General features: G+C 44.8%; 1 long non-coding RNA gene across 2 annotated transcripts; it reads right to left on the reverse strand.

Moving 5' to 3' along the window:
- LOC137666813 (uncharacterized) lies at positions 1-6,090 on the reverse strand. 2 transcript variants are annotated; one of them, XR_011048702.1, is made up of 3 exons: positions 4,977-6,090; positions 4,162-4,301; positions 1-522 (listed from the first exon to the last, which is right to left on the reverse strand). It is a non-coding gene; the product is annotated as an uncharacterized lncRNA (long non-coding RNA). The 2 variants fall into 2 exon arrangements; XR_011048701.1 differs by having other exon boundaries at positions 4,162-6,090.
- Between the last annotated feature and the right edge of the window lie 779 nt (positions 6,091-6,869).

The following is a 6,869-nucleotide window of genomic DNA, read 5'->3' on the forward strand; positions in this document are numbered from 1 at the left end:
TTGTATTTGCGAACAACCAAATCCCAACGTCTTTATTTTTGCCAGGCCCAACTCGGGAAACCTCTCGCTGAACGGCTAAGCACCAGATCAGGGCTCCCAACAGACATTTATGTTGGAGATACCACCGGACGGTGACAGCCAGCTCTGAAGGTGAAGCTAGGCCCTCCTTTTCTCACCGCTGAATTAAAAAAAAGTGTGGGTAAATCCCCTTCCCTCACAAGTCAGAGCGTTTCTATTAACACCAGTTGGGTGAAGACCTCAGTCTATATCCAAATACCTTGGGAGTTCAGGCAGTGCGGATCCAGGGCTGACACTCATGTCTTACTGACATCCATGATTATTGCTCCTCGGCTTCCTTGCAGCTTTACCAGCCCACGCCTACGGCTGCGGCTTCATGGAGCATCTCCTCCAGCCAGCGGTATTCACCTGGACCTCCCTTCTCGCTGCTGTGCCCTCAGCCCGGGGTAGCCCCCTCGGCTCCTCCAGCTCGCTCTGGGTCTGTCCGTCTTCTCGGCCAGATTTCTGAAATGATTCAGTTTAGGAAATAAACAAAGTGGAGCTTTGCCTTTTGGGGAGAGGCATGAGCAACCGGTGAGCAGCCAGGATACCAGCAACCTGCCGTCACAACCCAAGACTGTCATTACCTTACATTGCATATAATTAAGCCTGCAATTTAGCATCACTGAATTAATTTGTTCAATCCTCATTCGCTTGCTTTTATTGGAGGGGAATGATCTGAAAGCAGCTGAAGTGATGGCATTGGGTCACTGCATTCAACTACACACGTGCTTGGGCCGTGAAGTCAGGTTCCAGATCTGCACACTTCAAACTTAAAAGGAGAAAACTCCAGCACAGACTCCTCTCCAGTTCTTTGTGCCTATTTTGTTGCCAAGATTTGTTTGAAATTGATGATTAATCAGGAAACTTTTGAAGAATCCAACCAGGACAGAAATCCAGGTGAATTTTGGGTATATATACTTTTTGAAAGATTTCACTTAATTTTATCAATATTGCTGTGCTAAGCAGAATACTTTTGAGAATCCAGGTATGCCCGTCATATAAAAAGGTGGAACAAACCTAGGACTGGTGGTGAGAGTGCTGATGGAACTAATGCACATTTAAAACATAAACCCCTTCCCTTCGACATTACTCCATTTGACCTGGAATATGCAGAGCCACAGCAACCCTCAGATTGCTTTATACACCAGTGAGATTGCTTCAAGTGCTTTACGAGAGAACTAAGAAAGCTCATGAAAATAAAAGCCATCATTCAAAATTTCTAAGAGCCGTTAGGAGTGGAAATCAGCTACAGAAAGTTCTACCATTTTATTACATACATGCACAACATGTATACACATACATGTATATGGAACTGCTTATTTACTCATTAATCAACTTTTTACATCTCGCATCCATGGTAGCTCCTTTGCTGCAAGCCCGTAACCAAAACTTAGGGGTGGCTGCAAAGCCCTTTTCAAACATTAAAAGGATCTGGACATCATGTTCTAATTTTCTTTTAGATGTTTATAAATATTAAAATAAGAGCTCTAGATAACTGTGCTGGAGAGAAACCATGTTTTACCTAAGCTCAGCCTGCTCTTCTAACAATACCACTAATTTCAATACCTGATAAGTTAAAATATATTGCCAGTGAACACACAACAGAAAGTTATTTTTCTGTTGAAATTTTAACTGAAAGTTATCCCAAGTAAGAATGAAAAACCATAGCGGCACTGGCATTACATCAAACATCAGTCCTGGTGCATTAAAAACGTGCCTCTGTACCATTCGTGATCAGAGAAAAGATCAAACGATATGGAGGGCTGGCTGGTGATTTTTTAATAAGTTCTGGCAGCGTGGTTACAACTCTGGACAGGGGCCAAGAGTGCAGTTTTCATGTGCAATCGAGGCTACAGCTTAAAACAAAGAAGGAATCAAACCCCCCTCACTGCAGTCAGGGCTGGAGAGGGAACAAGCCAGCAGCTGGTCGCGGTGGAGCCCAGGAACCATGGCTGGGGATGGTTGTACGTTACATTCCAATTCATTTTCATATTTTTTTTTTAATGCAAGCGATTAAAACCACAGCTGTCCATCTGCACTCCCCCGTGACAGCTGGTTTTGCCTCCCCACAGATTAAGTAAAGCCAATCAGGCTCCGTAACCCACCGAGCCCACTGCCTGTTGATGCCAGCGCCCGGTTCAGCCCTGTTCTCACTCCACCCACTGACTGTGCGCAGCAGGTGACTCCAGTGGGACACCACCATGGCAAGTGCCATCTCCATGCCTCTGTAGATAGGTCAGGCTGGGGAAGCTGTGCCTGACTGCTTCTCAGCCACCGCAGGGCAGAGCAGCCCTCCCGTTGCGTACATGGGGTCAGGAGCGGCGTCAAGCTGAACAGGAATCGCGAGTGAAGCTGAGAACGTCGTACCCAACAGCCTCGCCTTTGAGGAGCATCTGAAATCTCAGCACACAGCTGCAATTATGTCCTTTTTCAAATACCACTTTGCCTTAAGCAAAGAAGTTGCATTTACATCAGAGGGTGTCACAAGGGCCCTGCAATACGAACCTTCATGGGAAGCAGGATCAGATTTTTTTGATGCAACTGTGCAAAAAGTGCAACGGCATGTGATTAGCGATTTTACGTGAAAAGACCCAGTTTCGCACTCTTCTCTATTTTTTCTAGCTCTTACCATCTTGCATTGTGAAATCCAACACAGCAAACATAGCAATGCAGTCAAGCAATATCAGAAGAATATTCTTCCAATACTGAAAAGTATACATCACATGTAATGTTAGCAAAATTGGTAGCAATGCCATATAAATATTGAGCATGTCAACATTAATATCCAGCTGCTGCTGTGAAGGACTGTAGACAAATAGTGTAATAAAGATTTTTAAAACTTGGGATTTCCATGTAGGTACCCAAACCAGTAGCCTTTTTTCCAAAGGTTCAGAGTGCCAGGCTATCATCATACAAAATCAGGTGAAGAGATTCTTGTAGAGACAAGACTTAGGGTTTAGGATTCCAGTTTATAAAACAATTAGTTGAACTTCAAAGTCATTTTATGTTGTTACAGTCGTACTTTTGGTTTTGTTCTTTCAAGTATGGATCATTTTCTTCTGTACTTTGTTTCTTACTAGTGCTTTCACTAATAAATAATATAAACATAAATAATGTGTCCGTTTCATTTTCCCGCCTCATATGGAAAAGATCAATTATGGAGTTTAAACCAGCTTTCAAAACAAAAAATGTTACCTAAAGAAAGAGTCTAGGAACTGCCTCTTCTGTGCAGGTAAACTTCCATGCTTAAAAAAGAAGACCCAAGTTGGTGACAATATCACTTACTAGTTTTACCTGCACTTACATTATGCCCAGACTGAGATACGGATCAGAGCTTTTCACACCCACGAGTGCTTTTCCTCAGAGGGAGATGAGCTTCTCAAGATACTCCTGGTAGGGCTACTCACCTTGCAGTGAGGATCAGGTTTTCAGCACTGGATTTTGAGAGACAAGGAAATTTTGCATTCACTGGGATCAGGCCACTAAAATACCTTGTTCTCTTCTACTTTTTCCACCAGCCTGTGTACAGATCGGTTATTGGAATTAGGGGTCCCAGGTGCCGTGGGGGGAGCAGCCTGTGACATAGCCATACCCGCCAGTGAGTGCCAGCAGGCTTTGGTATCTAGAGACACGTTAAGCAGTTTGCAGCAGTAGACGCCTGGGAAGCAGTAATGATGCTGTGGCCAAAGAGGTAAACCGAGGCACAAAGGACGAGGGCCCAGTCTGAATCCCAAGATAATCAATTAATGAACTCTTATTTATTACAAAATGGTCAGCCCTTTGTGAACCTGTTCCCTGTTTGCCGACCCACTGTCCTGACTTCTAGACCACTTGTGGCTTGTGGGATCAGCCCCACTTTTACCTGGTTAAAAGGACTGAGAAGCCAGCAGAAGATCAATTTTCCCATTTGAATTTGGTTTTAAACGCACGAGGGAAGTTATTGCACCGTCAGTACCTATAAGTAGAATCCTCTTGAGCTGATTATCCATTGGCGCAAGTAACTTCTCCCAAGGTTACTACGAGTTTTTAAGACTGAATTAGGACTCTCTGAAGTGCTTCATTCCTATAGGGTTTGTGGCATAGCGCTGAAGTCCATCATACCTGAGGATTTTGCTTACTTCAGCAGTACACATTTTCTCAACGGTTCCTAAGACATCTGGAGTCGTATGGGACTATCTGGGCAATGAGAAAACTTCAAAGTGCTTTGCTCTGAAATGTCCAGTCTCCGAAGACAGCACTTCCTGAAAGGCAAAAAGGTCTTGAGAACACATTGCTGCAAGGGTTGCAAGGGGGCCCCGGGTCTGAAAGCCAAACAAACAAGAAACCCACATGGCCTACAAGGCAGACTGGATCAGCCTGTTTTCCTCGAGCCCTACAAATCTCAGATGACCTGCTCCTGACTCCCAGCTTCTGCCTCATGTAAAACTGAAATAAGCCTCACACGTAAGACCCAGGATAACATGGTCTCTACTGGGGGAGTGAAATCTTCTTAAGTTTTCCTGCTGACTTCAAGACCTTTCCCCTGGCACTGTATGTTTTCAGAGAAAGAGAAAATGCTACAGGCAAATGCATTTCAGCCTTCCCTGCTGCTCGCCTGATTCAAAGCAGATCTCAATTAGCTGCATCAGATATATTTAAGAGTTGCCATACACCAGTGAAAAGACATGTTGCTTTGGACTTACTTCTGTAGTGCTTCTCGGGATGGATGCCTTAGAGGTCACTGAGCAGAATCCAGAACCTGAGAACAGCGGCTGGGGGAAATTATTGACATATCTACATTTTAGTTCAGCTTAGGGATGCACGTCTGTACTGAATCTCCCAAGCATAGCAGTAAGAATTAGTTAAAGGTATGTTTGTGATGAGTAAACACTATAAAACTGAAGGAGTAAATTCCTAGGTGCAGCTTCACTTCTCACCTGAGAATAATTAACATAGGAAATGGAACCATTTCTTCCACAGTAGTTTGGATCCGGCGAGAGCTGTGTGCCCATACGGCCTTTTCAACACACCTGTAAGACATTCAGCATACCTTGACCCCTCAAAAAATGACAACAGCTATTTCGGCTTGGCTGTGGGTGCTTTCTCTTTCCCCCTCACTGTTTGCAGCTGAAATTTCAGCTTCGTTTTCTTTTCCCCAGCTTCCCACCGTGCTGTCCCCACCTCACAGAGGCTCTGCACCGCGATATACAGGACACGCTGCAATCCAAAGGCCAAAAGTTGCTAAAGCGCTTATGCAAGTTAATTACTGTGCCTGTTTAATCCCACGTAATGCAGATTAGCGCTGTCAGCTACTGTTCGAAGAGCAGCTGACGTAACCATCCGGCCCGTCAGCAGGGAAACCGCTCTCTTCAGAGTGGCACAGTCGCTTAAAGTGAGGAGATGCTGGCCAGCACCGGGAGCAGAGCCCGCTCGTGCTGTTCCCCGGTTGCTGTCAGGTTGTAGGAGGCGGACACAAAAGCAAGATATGACAAACATTCAAGAGAAAAAGTGCAGTGGATTGTCAGTTTTGACCCCGTGCCCCGCTTCTGCGTGTCCAGATGAAAAACGTACAAGTTTCAGAGAACAGTCCCACGAAAGACGCCCTTACGTCAAGACACGAGCCAGAGTGGAATCAAGCCACTAGCCACTATTTTCATATCAAACTAAAAAAACCTAACGCATGTTTCCATCAAAACGAATACTGATAGGCCAAAGAAAGCCGTCCAGTTTGAACAGCAAGTCATCGCTACGGGAAGGAGAAGGTGGAAAGGCGGAGGGCTTCCTGGGAACCTCAGCTTCTCACAGCTTGAGTCCAACCTAACTGGATTAATTTACAGTCGTTACCCAGGTAAAATACCATTTGGCATCAACATGTGTTGATAGGGCCCGCTTATTCCCCAAAAGACTGCAAATACAATGTGTTCAGATGGGTAATTCCAGAAATTAACGGCATGTAATATTTCAGGATTTCCAACAATGCTTTTCCTGTTCTGGAGGGGTAAATAATACCAGTTATCTTGATTTGTAAGTGGTAGCCAGGACTACAGCACTTCATACGACACCACTGGTAACCAAGCTACAGCAATAACGCCCATTTCCTCCACCCATGCATTATATGACAGGTAAGCAAATATTTTCCACCTCAGGAGATTTTATGGTCAAATTACAGACTTTTCTCTCACTGGTTCACAGGTGACAGAACTTTGATGGAGGTAATGATGACAGAATATGCGATAAGGCTGTCTACCGCTGGCTGAGAATCAAGGCACAGGATACGGAATTTCCACATTTTTAAAAGCCTTTCTTATTCCACATGACTTATAGATGCAGTAAAATTGACTCTTTATATTAAAAAGGACAATTAAATATAAATCACATCAGTATTTTTTACATGAGAAATCTAAGTCTTTTGTATTCTAATAAATGAGATTTTGCACGCAAAAGAATCACAGGATGAAAAGGTAAATGAGTGTCTAGAAATTTTTAACCTCACACTCAGCGTGCTTCAGCTGTTGGCTGCAGTGCCTGAGGACAGACAAAATTTTCTCTTAAACCTGCAGCCATCTACTTCAAGGTGAAGCTGGTTCCCTTAAAATCTGCCTGCTGGGACCCCCATGTGTGGCATCACAGGGATGCTCTCCCAGGATGATGCTCACAGGTGAGCACCCACCAGTCTTGGCGGCAGGCAGAGATGCTCCTGCCTGCATCTGCCTCTTCCTCGTGCCTCTGCCAGCTCCTGCCAGCCTGAGGTAAGATGCCAGGCTGAGATGTGGACACGCATCTTGTCCTACCAGCTCTGCTGAGGGCATGCTGACGCCCATCAGGGAGAT

Source organism: Nyctibius grandis, chromosome 8, assembly GCF_013368605.1.
Source record: "Nyctibius grandis isolate bNycGra1 chromosome 8, bNycGra1.pri, whole genome shotgun sequence".
Taxonomy (NCBI): Eukaryota; Metazoa; Chordata; class Aves; order Nyctibiiformes; family Nyctibiidae; genus Nyctibius; species Nyctibius grandis.